Source organism: Lithobates pipiens, unplaced genomic scaffold (genome assembly GCF_037356315.1).
Source record: "Lithobates pipiens isolate NorthernLeopardFrog02 unplaced genomic scaffold, aLitPip1_a1.2 Scaffold_3, whole genome shotgun sequence".
In the NCBI taxonomy this organism is placed as follows: Eukaryota; Metazoa; Chordata; class Amphibia; order Anura; family Ranidae; genus Lithobates; species Lithobates pipiens.
The window spans coordinates 83124942-83138902 of NW_027507790.1; the positions used below are offsets into that span (position 1 = coordinate 83124942).

The window sequence follows — 13961 nt, forward strand, 5'->3', positions numbered from 1 at the left end:
GGAAGGAGGAAGTGATGTCATTCTCCTCGGGGCGGTCTTTTTGACCGGACTACGAGGAGAAGAGTAAAAGTAAGTCTGCACGAACACTACACTGACATGTAGGTACACACAGGCACACAAACCCCCCCCGATCCCCCCCCCGATCGCCCCCCGATCCCCCCCCCCGCCCCCCCTCCCCCCCCCAGTCACAGTGTCACTGATTGCATTGATCATTTCTTTACTGATCAATGCATTCAGTGTCAGTTGTGACAGTAAAAACTGTCAGGACAGTTAGTGTTAGGTCCAGGGTAGCCCCCTATCACCCCCCAATAAAGATTTAACCCCCTGATTGCCCCTAGAGTTAACCCTTTCACCCCCTTTTGCCAGTGTCACTAAGCGATCATTTTTCTGATCGCTGCATGTGTCGCTAGTGTCGCTAGGTAGCTAGTTATTTTTTTAGGTTCACCGCCAGGTTTTTATATCGCTAGGTACCCCGATATACTACCCAATAATGTTTTTAACCCCCTGATTGCCGCTAGTTAACCCTTTCACCCCCTTTTGCCAGTGTCACTAAGCGATCGTTTTTCTGATCGCTGCATTAGTGTCGCTACAGTCGCTAGGTAGCTAGTTATTTTTTTAGGTTCACCGCCAGGTTTTTATAGCGCTAGGTACCCCGATATACTACCCAATAATGGTTTTAACCCCCTGATTTCCGCTAGTTAACCCTTTCACCCCCTTTTGCCAGTGTCACTAAGCGATAATTTTTCTGAACGCTGCATCAGTGTCGCTAGTGTCGCTAGGTAGCTAGTTAACTAGGCTCCCAAAAAGTCCCCCACATGTGGTATCCCCGTACTCGGGAGAAGCAGCAGAATTTATTTTGGGGTGTAATTTGACTTCTGCCCATAGCATGTGTGAGCAATATATCATTTAGTGACAACTTTGTGCAAAAAAAAAAAAGTTTGTAATATTCCCGCAACTTTTGGCAAAATATAAAATATTCCATGGACTCAACATGCCTCTCAGTAAATAGCTTGGGGTGTCTACTTTCCAAAATGGGGTCATTTGGGGGGGTTTTGTGCTATTTTGGCATTTTATGGCCTTCGAAACTGTGATAGGTAGTGAGGAGTTAAATCAAAAATTTGCACCCTTAGAAATCCTGAAGGTGGTGATTGGATTTCGGGGTGCCGTGCGCGACTAGACTCCCAAAAAGTCCCACACATGTGGTATCCCCGTACTCGGGAGAAGCAGCAGAATGTATTTTGGGGTGTCATTTCACATATAACCATGGCATGTGTGAGCAATATATCATTTAGTGACAACTTTTTGTAAAAAAATTTTTTTTTTTTTTTTTTTTTGTCATTATTCAATCCCTTAGGACAAAAAAAATAAATATTCAATGGGCTCAACATACCCATCAGCAATTTCCTTGGGGTGTCTACTTTCCAAAATGGGGTCATTTGGGGGGGATTTGTACTGCCCTGCCATTTTAGCACCTCAAGAAATGAGATCGGCAGTCATAAATTAAAAGCTGTGTAAATTCCAGAAAATGTACTCTAGTTTGTAGACGCTATAACTTTTGCGCAAACCAAAAAATATACGCTTATTGACATTTTTTTTACTAAAGACATGTGGCTGAATAAATTTTGCCCTCAATGTATGACTAAAATTTAGTTTATTCGATTTTTCTTATAACAAAAAGAAGAAAATATCTTTTTTTTTCAAAATTTTCGCTCTTTTTCCATTTATATCGCAAAAAAAAAAAATCGCAGAGGCAATCAAATACCATCAAAAGAAAGCTCTATTTGTGGGAAGAAAAGGACGCAAATTTCGTTTGGGTGCAATATTGCATGACCGCGCAATTACCAGTTAAAGCAGCGCAGTGCGAAATTGCAAAAAGACCTCTGGTCCTTAAGGTGTTTATTGGTCCGGAGCTGAAGTGGTTAATGTCTAAACCGCTGGAAACACCCCTAAGTGAAAATGTTCAAATTGGGCTCAAAGTGTCCATATTTTGTGTGGCCACCATTATTTTCCAGCACTGCCTTAACCCTCTTGGGCATAGAGTTCACCAGAGTTTATGGAGGTCTGGAGACATGCTTGGCCAGTCCATGACTTTTAGCTTATTTAGCAAGCTAGTGGTCGTCTTGGATATGTGTTTGGGGTCATTATCATGCTAGAATACTGCTCTGTGGCCCAGTCTCTGAATGTCACAGTACAAGTTGGCATTCATGGTTCCCTCAATGGACTGTAACTCCCCAGTGCCAGCAATGCTCATGCAGCCCCAGACCATGACACTCCCACCACCATGCTTGAGTGTAGGCAAAGCACACTCGTCTTTGTACTCCTCACCTGGTTGCCACCACACATGCTTGACACCATCTGAACCAAATAAATTTATCTTGGTCTCATCAGACCACAGAACATGGTTACAGTAATCCATGTCCTTAGTCTGTATCATATAAATGTACTCACCGAGGCCAAGATGCCGAGAGCGGTCGCTGTTGCGACTCGGCGCAGACCACCCCTGAAGGTGGCACAGAAGGTGGTTGCACCAAGAGGCACAAGCTACCAGTAGGACAGTCACTTGCTAGCAGATCAGCAGGCAGCTTGAGCAGAGCTGAAAGGTGATGTCCCGTGGGAAGGTCCAGAAGCAAAGGTAGCAAGTCCGTAAGGCAAAGACAGAATCCAGGAGACAGGCCAGGGGTCAAACACAGTCCAGATCAGAAGACAACAAGTACCAGGAACGCTGAGACAGAAGGATAATCCAAGACAAGCCGGGGGTCGAACACAGGAGACAGCAGGTAAGTCCAGATGCAGGCTGAGGGTCAAACACGTTTAGAAAGCGGGAGTCCGAGATCAAGCCAGAGGTCGGGTCAGGAGAAGATCAGCGAGGTCGATAAGGCAATCCGGGTCACAACGGGTAATACAGATAACAGGGACAGACGTGGGAATCACAGGAAGCTAAAGACAAACCAGCAGTGTGTTTGGATGACCTCACTTCCTTTATAGGTCAGCGAGGGGTCACACCCTGTGTGTGTGTGCTTTTGTGCTTTCGTTTATTCCTATTGCACACAGCTGTGCGCCAGAGCGCTTTACCCGTGCGCATCCTATGACAGTCTGCTTGTACTCAGCAAACTGTTTGCTGGCTTTCTTGCGCATCATCCTTAGAAGAGGCTTCATTCTGGGATGACAGCCATACAGACCAATTTGATGCAGTGTGCGGCGCATGGTCTGAGCACTGACAGGCTGACCCCCATCCCTTAAACCTCTGGAGCAATGCTGGCAGCACTAATATGTCTATTTCCCAAAGACAACCTCTGGATATGATGCTGAGCATGTGCACTCAACTACTTTGGTCGACCATGGCGAGGCCTGTTCTGATTGGAACCTGTCCTGTTAAACTGCTGTATGGTCTTGGCCACCATGCTGCAGCTCAGTTTCAGGGTCTTGCCAATCTTCTTATAGCCTAGGCCATCTTTATGTAGAGCAATAATTCTTTTTTTCAGATCCTCAGAGAGTTCTTTGCCATAAGGTGCCATGTTGAGCTACCAGTGACCAGTATGAGAGAGTGAGAGCGATAACACAAAATCTAACACACCTGCTCCCCATTCACACCTGAGACCTTGTAACACTAATGAGTCACATGACACCAGGAAGGGAAAATGGCTAATTGGGCCCAATTTGGACATTTTCACTTAGGGGTGTACTTACTTTTGTTGCCAGTGGTTTAGACATTATTGGCTGTGTGTTGAGTTATTTTGAGGGGACAGCAAATTTACACTGTTATACAAGCGGTACACTCACTACTTTATATTGTAGCAAAGTGTAATTTCTTCAGTATCGTCACATGAAAAGATATAATAAAATATGTACCAAAATGTGAGGGTGTACTCACTTTTGTGAGATACTGTATATTTGTATAACAATTTTAAAAATTACTTATTTTTTGTATTTAAAAAAAAACCCAGCACAGCGGATCACAGGAATAGAGCTACTGGATTTGGACACAGCACATGCAAGCCAATTAAAAAAGCGTGCAAAAGCTATTAGTAGTAATCCAACCCATCCAAGTTACAATGCTTTTGTCCCGTTGCCACCAGGGAAAAAATTTAGGACACTTAAAACGCACACTAATCGCTTAAAGTATCATTTTTTTCCCTAGGGCTGTATTGTCCATAACCCCACCAGGCACAGCAATTTTGGAATGTGGAATTAAAATTTTTGAAATTACATTTTATATTTTGTTATATTTAAATAGATATATGGGCATGTGCTAGGAGTATGCATGTGTGATTTTGTTGAGAAGTATGTATTGCTGTTGTAAAGAGTATCCAGATAAATTTTGTTGAATGTATACAATGACAATAAAGTATATCTTAATCTAAAACACTTTTTTTTTTACATTTTGAACATGTGACCAGCAGCAGAGGACTAGAAGCTTCTCCTGCTTATGTTTTCCTGCAGACAGGCTGGAAAAGATCTAGGCCATGTGACAGCTGTATATCGATTAGAAAAAAAGGTCTTATTAAAATAATTAATTACAGCTATTACTTACTTAGGCATTCAACTTCCAGTTTCCCTATCGGATCTATATGCCCAAAACTATATCCCCCTGTTAAAGAAGATTAGCTCTGATCTTCAGAAATGGTCTCCGGAACGATTTTCTTGGTTTGGTAGAATGGCGATACTCAAAATGAACATCTTACCAAGAATTCTGTATCTATTACAGACTATCCCAATAAAACTCCCTCCCACCTTCTTCTCCACGTACCGCAAATTATGTACACAGTTTGTTTGGAACAAAAGCCGCCCACGTATAAACTTTTCCAAACTAACTATACCTAAATTAAAGGGAGGAACTGGTCTCCCAGATATCCACAAATAGCAGGTGGCTTGCCACCTTACTAGAATTATTGATTGGCATATTCATGCCCCGTTTAAGGACTGGGTTCGTCTTGAACAGGCTTTATCACCTGACCCACTGACCTCTCTCCCATGGCTTAACTATAAATACCAATCTCACACATACAAGACCCACCCCCTGATAGCTCCGACACTGCATTCTTTCCGCTGGGCTTGTATTCATCACAATATTTCATCTTCGAACGGCCCCATGACCCCCCTTAGGGGCAATCCAGATTTCACTCCAGGCACACATTCAACATTCCCGACGTCGGGATGGCCACATGCTACAGCTAGAGCATCACATTTTTTCCGCAATGATACATTCCTCTCCAGGGAAGATCTGGCATCCATTACAGTACAGGAGACGTTTCCGATGTGGACATACTTACAGATCCGTCACTTTCTACTTAATCATAAACTTAAACCACGTTGGTCCAGACCCTTAACTTCCTTCGAAGAGCTATGCTCCAAGGAAGAACCACAACGCCATCTCATCTCCTATACTTACCCATTGTTGTTTCTTGATAGTGATAAACAAAACATCCAAATACAGCACAAATGGGCCAACGATATCCAAATGGAAGTTTCCGATATTGATTGGGATAGAGTCTATAGGTATGTCCATAAGGGATCAATCAACGCCAACACACAAGAGACTGCATTCAAAATAATATCAAGATGGTACCTCACACCCCATAAACTCCACATAATTAACCCTTCCATATCTCAGATGTGCTGGAGATGTAACACGGCCACAGGGACATTTATTCATATTTGGTGGACGTGCCCCATCATACAAACATATTGGTCGGAAGTACACAAAATAAAATAATTAATTACAGTGCCATCATTCACATACAGAAATAGAATGGACAATGTAAATTAAACAGTGTGTGTTTTGTTTTAAAAGATAGGACTGATGTAATGGACTTTAGCAGTACCAGTGAAGGACATTGAAACAAAAATAATACTAAATATTTTTATTACAAATTAGTTAAAAATATTTTACAGGTAAAATCAATTCAAAATTGTATGGCTAAAATCAATTTGGCCTCTAATCAATTCGATTGGTCATTATTATATAATAGATCGCTGCTATTACAGTGTCTAGAGGTCAACACGTTTCACATCTGTGCTTCCTCAGGACCTTATATTCTTGACTAAAAACAGAAATTCTGTTCAGAGAGAAAAAAAAGAACATAAACATTATTTGCATTTTGATTATGTGGGAGTGCAGCATATACATTATAGCATACAATCAAATTGAGTAAAAAGACATGCATCGAGGGCTACTCATATCTAGAAAAGGAGCCCTCAAGAAATGACATGCCAAGCGTCATGGGGGAGCAATCCGATAGCTAATGTCTTCAAACAGTAGACTGCCCTCAGCCACAGGTAAAGGCCTGAAGACCTTGCAGTCAGTTCATCGGCATTACTCCTATATAATCCACACAGAGTACAAACTCAATATTTAATATTCTGAAACCAGGTTACCGAGGTCATCCCAAAGAGACAAGCAGGAAAATGTACCTCTATAGTATTGAATATTTTACTCAATAGTGCTGTTTAACCCAGAGTCCTTTTGTCAGCATTCAGAATGTTGTAAGAAATAAAATCTACAAACAATACAAAATAGTGTGGTATGAACAGAATGATCCCATTCCTTGAATGTGCATTCAATTGAGAAGAAAGTTCATTTGAAACAATGCAACAGTGTGCACACTTGCCGTCTAACTTGTGACAAAAAACTCTATACCCGGTTGATATCTCTAAGTAACAAGCATCTCTCTTCATATCCTATTCAGTATATGCAGCCAGAGAGTCTAATGCCACGTACACACACGTAGCAGACTATCCGGCGGACTTAGTCTGGCGGACTTTCCACCGGACTGTCCGCCGGACTTTCCGAACGAGCTACTTGCCCACACACGGCACTTTTTCAGCGGACTAATACGGCATACTAAGTCAGCCGGACTATCCGCCGTACTTTTGAAATGAGCGGACTCACCCACACATGTGCTACCGGAGACGCGCTCAAAATGAGCGGACTTTTCTCCGGGCGGGAAAAGTCCATTCATTTCAAAAGTACGGCGGACTGGCACACACACGGCCGGATTGTCTGCCGAAATGCGAATCCGGCGGACAGATTGGAGTGCAAAAATACTTTTAGTCCGCCAGACTTTTGGGTAAAAAAAGTCAGCCGGAGCCTACACACGGGGGGCCGGACTTTTTCACCGGATTGTTTGATCGTGTGTATGAGGCATAAAATATACAATAGTACAGCCAATAAATTGGAGTCAGCTCCTACAAACAGCATAGGTAGTATCAGTATTAGCCTAACCAAATATCCATTACACTCACCTAGATTAGCTCCCACTGCATAGCAAAGCACCGTCTACCAATCCTTCCCATCCACAGACTAATCTAATATAGCCAGTGGTTGGCACCTCACTTTACCTGACCCTCGTATTTCCAGTCATGGGCAATACATCACAAATAGGGCTCTATTTCAATTGACATAGTAATCTTTGCAATATAGATGTACCCAGTTAAATGGGATTACCCAAGACTTCTACCACCTCAACCTCACCACCTTGGTCGGGTAAGGGGCCAAGAGTCAGCCCTCCTGTCCCCAGACTGTAACCATGCCAGAGATCCCATTTATAGGGGAATCATTACAGATCGCAAATACAGACACTATAGCATGTCATTTAAATACAACTCTCCAAAAGTTCTATGAAAAACAGGGAATTTGTTATTCTCTTGTCTGCTAGTTTTAACAAATTGTTGCAATATGCTGCATCCACCTCCACAATCCTATATATATATACCCAGGGGTTCAAGGACTTTGGTAGCAGTAGTCCAATTAGCCCAAAAATGGTTTGTAACTAAGAGCTTCGTTAAGGCCTGGTGGGCAAGTGGCATTTAATTTAAAAATCCACCTTGCCTCATGCTGTAATAGTTTCCTCAGCTTCAGCGGAGGAAAGGCATAGATCAGCTGGTACTGATCCCACGGAGCCACCAGCGCGTCTGCCCACGGATCTCTTGTCCTGGACATGAATCTCTTCTGGTTGAGACAGGAGGCCAGAAGATCCACATTTGGTGTGCCCTACTGCAGGCACAGTACCCTGAACACCCCCGGATGCAATGCCCATTCTCCTGTGTCCAGCATCTGGCGACTTATATAATCCGTCTGCCAGTTCTCTACTCCCAGGATGTAAATGGCCGTCAGGGCCGGTACATGTCGCTTTGCCCACCGAAGTATGTGAGCGACCTCCCGTGCAGCGGCCAAGCTTCTTGTTCCTCCTTGGTGATTGACGTATGCCACAGCCGTGGCATTCTGTGATTGGATCCTGATCGGACACCTTTGCAGTCTTATAGACCATGTGGAGAGACATAGCCTGATCACTCTCAGTTTGAGCAGATTGATCGGCAACTTGGATTCCTCCACCGACCAGAGGCCCTGGGTCGACGGAACTCCCATTACTCCACCCCAGCCTGATAGGATGGCACCCGTTGTGATCACTGTCCATTTCAAAGGTAGGAACGACTTCATGGACCGAATTGCAGGGGGCCTCAGCCACCAGAGCAGGGAATCCCTGACTAACTGGCTCACCTGAATCTGCCAATCCAGGGACAACGGAGATTTGTCCCATTTTGACAAAATCTCCTTCTGCAGGACTCTGGTGTGAAACTGGGCATATGGTACTGCCTCGAAGGAGGCCACCATGAGCCCCAGGACTCGCATGCAGAAGGGTAGCGACAACCACCTGCGGTTCATCAGCACTTTTACCGCAGTTCTGAGAGTCTGCAACTTGTCTGAAGGGAGAAACACTCTCGCTTCCATGAAATCCAGCAGTAAGCCTAGGTACTCCAAACGATGAGTTGGTACGATCACCGACTTTTTTAGGTTCAACTGTCACCCAAATTCCTGCAGGGTCTGCATGGTGATCACCACATCCTCCTCTAACTCTGAGGCGGAAGATGCTCTCAGGAGGAGATCATCTAGGTATCCCACAATCGTGATCCTGCGTTGCCGCAGCAACGCCAAAACAGGAGCCAATACCCTGGTAAAGACTCGGGGGGCTGATGCCAAACCAAAGGGGAGAGCCTCAAACTGGTAGCCGGAGGCATATGGGTATGTGCAGGTACGCATCCTGGATGTCTATGGACGCCAGGGAGTCCCCTTGATGGAGTGCAGTGACTACTGAGCGAACTGATTCCATTCTGAACCTCTGTTCTTTCACAAAGTAATTGAGCGCTTTTAGATCAAAGATTGGACGTACCACTTCCTTCTTGGGGACTACAAACAGGTTTGAGTAAAACCCCTGGAATCACCCCATGACTCAGCAGGTCCCTTACCGCCCCCAAAAGGGCCTCCCGGCGAGCCGGGAGTACGGGTATGCTGGAGGGGAAGAATCTGTTTTGTGGCCAAGAGAGGAACTCTATCTCGTAGCCAGAGGAAATCAGATCGCAGACCCATTGGTTGGACAGCTGAGAGGTCCACCGGGCCGCAAACTCCTGAAGGTGACCCCCCCCACCCGTATTGCGGGCGGGGGCAAACCTTCATGTGGTAGCACTTTTGCTCGCTGGCTTGTTAGGCTTGCGGTTTTAGGAATGCTTTGGTCCTTCAGAAGTCGTCCTGTCGGGCTAGGGATGCTTGGTTGAAGCCTCGGGCGGACAAAAAAGCCGTTTGTGAGTGTAGAATGAGGGCACTTGCCTACGGCGTGGCTCCTTAGCCTTCCTGGCCTGTGGAAATAGAGTACTCTTACCACCTGTGGCATTCTTAATAATGTCATCCAAAGAGGCTCCAAAGAGCCAGTCGCCAAGGAAGGGAAGATCCGTCAGGGCTTTTTTGGATGCCTGGTCAGCAGACCAGCATTTTAACCAAATCAGACGCCTCAGCACCACTGCTGACACTGAAGCCCTGGATAACAGAGGAAGGGTATCCAGGGCCGCGTCACAAACGTACTTAAGGCCTTGCACTAGTTGGTCTGCTAGTTCCACACAGACAGGAGAAGCCTGTTAATTCGCGGTGCAACGGTTTTGCCCACTCAGTTAGTGTCTGTGACACAAGTGCGGATGCCAATACTGGTCGTATGGTCGACCCCACAACCGTAAACAAGGAACGAGCCACTGCCAGTGGTTACTTTGTTTAACCTGGATACTGGGGGGTCCATGACAGGAGGAGCTGCTGGCTCCTGAATCTTCAGGGTATCACGCACAGCTGTGATAAGTGCTCCAACAAGCGCTTTGTCGCACACGGACTTGGGCGGGGACTCATCCTCACTGTTCGATCGGTCCTGATCAGCGTCATCTGAAATGACAGAACAGGGGTCACCAGCCTCAGCGGGGCCCAAGTCTGCGTCAGAGCTCTCCCCAGAGGACGGGGGGCAAGGGGCGCTTTTTACCACCTTTGCGCCCATGCACCACCACCATCTTGGCAACGAACAAATTGAGGAACGCTGACAAAGCGACCAGAGGCACTGCACGGTCTGCAAGTGAACCGGTTGCAATTGCCTGGATTTCGGGGGAAGAAACACCAGTTTCTGAAGCCATGCTGACCCTACCTTGTCTGCCACCTGATGGGGACTTAGAACAGTGATGGTCTCACCCTCCTAACTGCTGTTGGCTGAGCGGCTCTTTTCCACAAATCTAACCACCCTGACTGGTTCTGCACTGTCCAGCTAGTAGTGCCTGTGTCCCTTGTCAATTCCCAGGTGCATAGGAGATCACACTGCGCTGTCTAGAGCTGCTGCCTATGGTGCTGAACTGTTCCACATTGTGTTCAGGTTCCAAGAAAATGGCCGCCGAGCATCCAGTATAAAGGACATAAACCCAGGGAAAAAGGTTGCCGAGCTACAGGACAGCATGCTGCTCCTTGCCCTCACCTAAGATGGCGGCGGACACTGTATACCATGAGGGACAGTGGCAGAGAAATGGTGGTGAACAGAGCTGCAGCGATCGACAGGCACAGCCACCAGGCACACCCCAGGGTGAGCATCACACACATCAGGGCACAGCCAGCCAGCGCAGACCCCCCCCAGATGAGAGCCCCCCCCCCCCCCCCGGAAAGCCTCTGCATCTGACACACACACCGCTCAGCAGCCTCATGCAGCATCCCCCACAGGGAGGGGGGAGAGGGAAGATAGAGACAGGGAGAGAAGAGAGGGAGGTGAGGGACCCCCAAATTGACTGAATATCCAGCTGCTCAGCCCCACCGAGGCACGGAGAGCTGTACTTACCAGTCCTGCAGAGCTGGGAAACATTCCATCACAGACCCACTCGCCGATCAGTACGGGGTGGCTGTTGGTCCAGCACACTGTGACGCAGACATCAGTAGTCCGGCCATATGTGTGCCCCGGAGCATTAATGCTCACCGACCACCTCTGGAGCCGGGGTACGTCGTGGCCGACCCAGCACATAGCTCTGGTCTGCACACGCTCGCTGGCCAGGCTGGGGAGACTACAAGGATAAGGGTATCCAGCCTGTCACCCAGCCTGCTGTTGATAGCAGATCCAGGATCTGTAGTCTTGCGCAATAAGCAAAGCTTCTGCAGAAAAAAACATGGACTGATGGGCCCGCCGGGTTCCTAGGTCCTTCTCCTTCACTAGGCAAAATAAACCTGAAGCTGCAAGGCAGGCTGAGGGGTTGTAACCTAAGGGACCGCCCCTTGGGTGGAACTAGAAGTTCTGAGTTTTTTCATTACATGTTAACATGTTATGCCTAGTCCTCTCCTAAAGGTGGCGTAACAACCCAAAGGCTGAAGAGAGGAGCTGTATCAGTCGGTGAATATAAGAGAAATACATTTTTTGTCAGGATATGGTGTAGCAGCTGTACCACAAAGGCATTGTGGGGTCTTGCTGCTCCATCTCATTCAGAAAGATTTCCACTATGGAGATCCCAAGTAGATGTGGGATGCTACAGTATAGTGCCTCCACATCAATGGAGACTAGTATGCTGTCTGATGGTATTACAGTGTTATATAATTTTCTCAGTAAGCCCATGGTGTCCTGAATGTATGATGGGAGTTCCAACACATGGTGTCGTAAAAAAGCATCTAAGGGCTTCCCTTCTCAGTTTTGGCACCAATTCCAGAGATAATTGGTGGCTTAGCAATATTCTTGTGGGTCTTTGGTAAAGAATAAAACAGTGGACTTCTTAGGTAGGGTACCTTTAAAGCCTCAAAAATGTCCTTATCAATAATTACATTAATGTAGGCGCTATTGACAATTCTGTCATATTCTTTATTAAATTCATGGGTACTTTCCATAGAAATGAGGGCGTACCAGTCTCTATTTGAGAGGGTATCAAGGCACATTTTCCTATATCCTCTTGTGTCCATCACTACTACATTCCCACCTTTATCGGCCATCCTAATAGTAATATCCCTATTCTTTTGTAGTTGGTTTATTGCCTGCTGCTGCTGCTCAAAAGTGATATTATTGTCACCAGGAGCTTTAAAGTTAATTTTTTTGATATCCAATGTAACCTGGCACAGAAATGTCCAAATATTGGGATTCGTTTTCAAGGGGGGAAAGTTTGTAGTGTTTTTCCAAAATTTCATGGGGGACTGTGCTTGAGGGGAGATGCCCGGTTGTGTATCCGGGAGACCCCCTCTGCAGACCCCCCCATGCCTGCATCGTTTTCTAGATCCATAACATCTTTCAGGGCCATAAAATCTCTTCCTGTAAATCCTTTCCATCGTTCACGTTCAATAATCCCTTTTTTTTCTTCTTCCTTTCTTTATCATACATATACTTATACACCCATGCAGCCAGACAGAAACAGTCTCTACCTGGGAAAGTGATTGGAAGGAAAGGTTGTTTATTTGCCTTTGTATGCATACCGGTCCAAATTGTGGGGGGCACTTAGCTTGTTGGGTTGATCCTGAGCTGAAGGGAACAATTGAAAATCCTTATCTTTGGTGCTTTTAGGAATAGTCCCCAAGTTACGGGGGATATTCAAGTGCGTCTGTGTAGATATCTGGGGAGATATGGGTGTCCAGTTATGGGAACCAGTTAGTATATCAGATTTAACTGGGTACATCTATACTGCAAAGATTACTATGTCAATTGAAACAGAGCGCTATTTGAGCTGTATTGCCTATGGTTGGAAATACGAGGGTCAGGTGATATGAGGACACGGTTCGGTAGGATTGTGCCTTTTTTGCACTGTATAGGACAGCTTTGCTTATGCTGTCCGATATTACGATACTCGTGCCGGCTCTACTGCGCATGCGCACACTTTCGGTTTGCCTTCGGTCAGGAGTATGGTTCAGCGTATGCGTGGGAACGTGGTCGGTGCCTTTGTGTTATTTTCTTGTTACTAAGGAGGCTAATTGGAGATGCTCTATGGCTTGAGAACATCCTCTCCTTCTCTCACCTGACATTTTTATAGTAATTAAGATGCCGTTGTGGCGCCAACCACTGGCTATATTAGATCAGTCTTTGGATGGAAGGATTGGTAGACGGTGCTGTGTAGTGGGAGCTAATCTAGGTGAGTGTAATGAATATTTGGTTAGGCTAATACTGACACTACCTATGCTGTTTGGAGGAGCCGACTCCAATTTATTGGCTTTACTATTCTATATCTTATAGACTCTCTGGCTGCATATACTGAATAGGATATGAAGAGAGATGCTTGTTACTTAGCGATATCAACTGGGTATAGAGTTTTTTGTCACAAGTTAGACGGTAAGTATGCGCACTGTTGCATTGTTTCAAATTAACTTTCTTCTCACTTGAATGCACATTCATATCTAGGGAATGGGATCATTCTGTTCATACCACACTATTTGGATTGTTTGTAGATTTCATTTATAACATCCTGAAAGGGGACAAAAGGACTCTGGGTTTAAACAGCACTATTGTGTAAAATTCTCAATACTATTGAGGTACATTTTCCTGCTTGTCTCTTATGTGATGACCTCAGTAACCTGGTTTCAGCATATTAAATATTGATTTTGTACTCTGTGTGGATTATATAGGGGTAATGCTGATGAACTGACTGCAAGGTCTTCAGGCCTTTATCTGTGAATGAAGACATTAGCAATCGGATTGCTCTCCCATGACACTTGT

The 13961-nt window shown here is 45.5% G+C and overlaps 1 protein-coding gene across 1 annotated transcript in view; it reads right to left on the reverse strand.

The window, feature by feature from the left end:
• CFAP251 (cilia and flagella associated protein 251) overlaps positions 1-13961 on the reverse strand; it is a 164544-nt gene that overhangs the window by 80082 nt on the left and 70501 nt on the right. The gene's annotated exons all lie outside the window — the stretch shown is intronic.